At 39.0% G+C, this 323-nt stretch overlaps 1 protein-coding gene across 1 annotated transcript in view; it reads left to right on the forward strand.

Annotated features, from left to right (window-relative positions):
• The window catches only part of LOC105518773 (leucine-rich repeat-containing protein 37A2-like), a 41,231-nt gene that overhangs the window by 38,092 nt on the left and 2,816 nt on the right, over positions 1 to 323 (forward strand). The window lies entirely within an intron of this gene.

Genomic DNA, 323 nt, shown 5'->3' on the forward strand with positions numbered 1-323 from the left:
TAGATACAGTCAGCCTCTTCATCAGCCATGTCCACATCTTCAGATTCAACTAGATGAGGCTGAATATTTGAAGGAAAAAAAACAATAAAAATACAAATAGAAAGTACAATATAACAGCTGTCACCGCTGTATAATATCTACACATTTTATTAGTGATGCCTTAAAGTACATGGGGCCAGGCATGGTGGCTCACACTTATAATCCCAGCACATTGGGAGGCCAATCTGGGCAGCATAGTGAGACTTTGTCTTTACTTTAAAAAAAAAAAAAAAAATAGGTGTGGTGGTATACACCTGTAGTCCCAGTCACTCAAGAGGCTGAGG

Source organism: Colobus angolensis, unplaced genomic scaffold (genome assembly GCF_000951035.1).
Source record: "Colobus angolensis palliatus isolate OR3802 unplaced genomic scaffold, Cang.pa_1.0 Scaffold329, whole genome shotgun sequence".
Taxonomy (NCBI): domain Eukaryota; kingdom Metazoa; phylum Chordata; class Mammalia; order Primates; family Cercopithecidae; genus Colobus; species Colobus angolensis.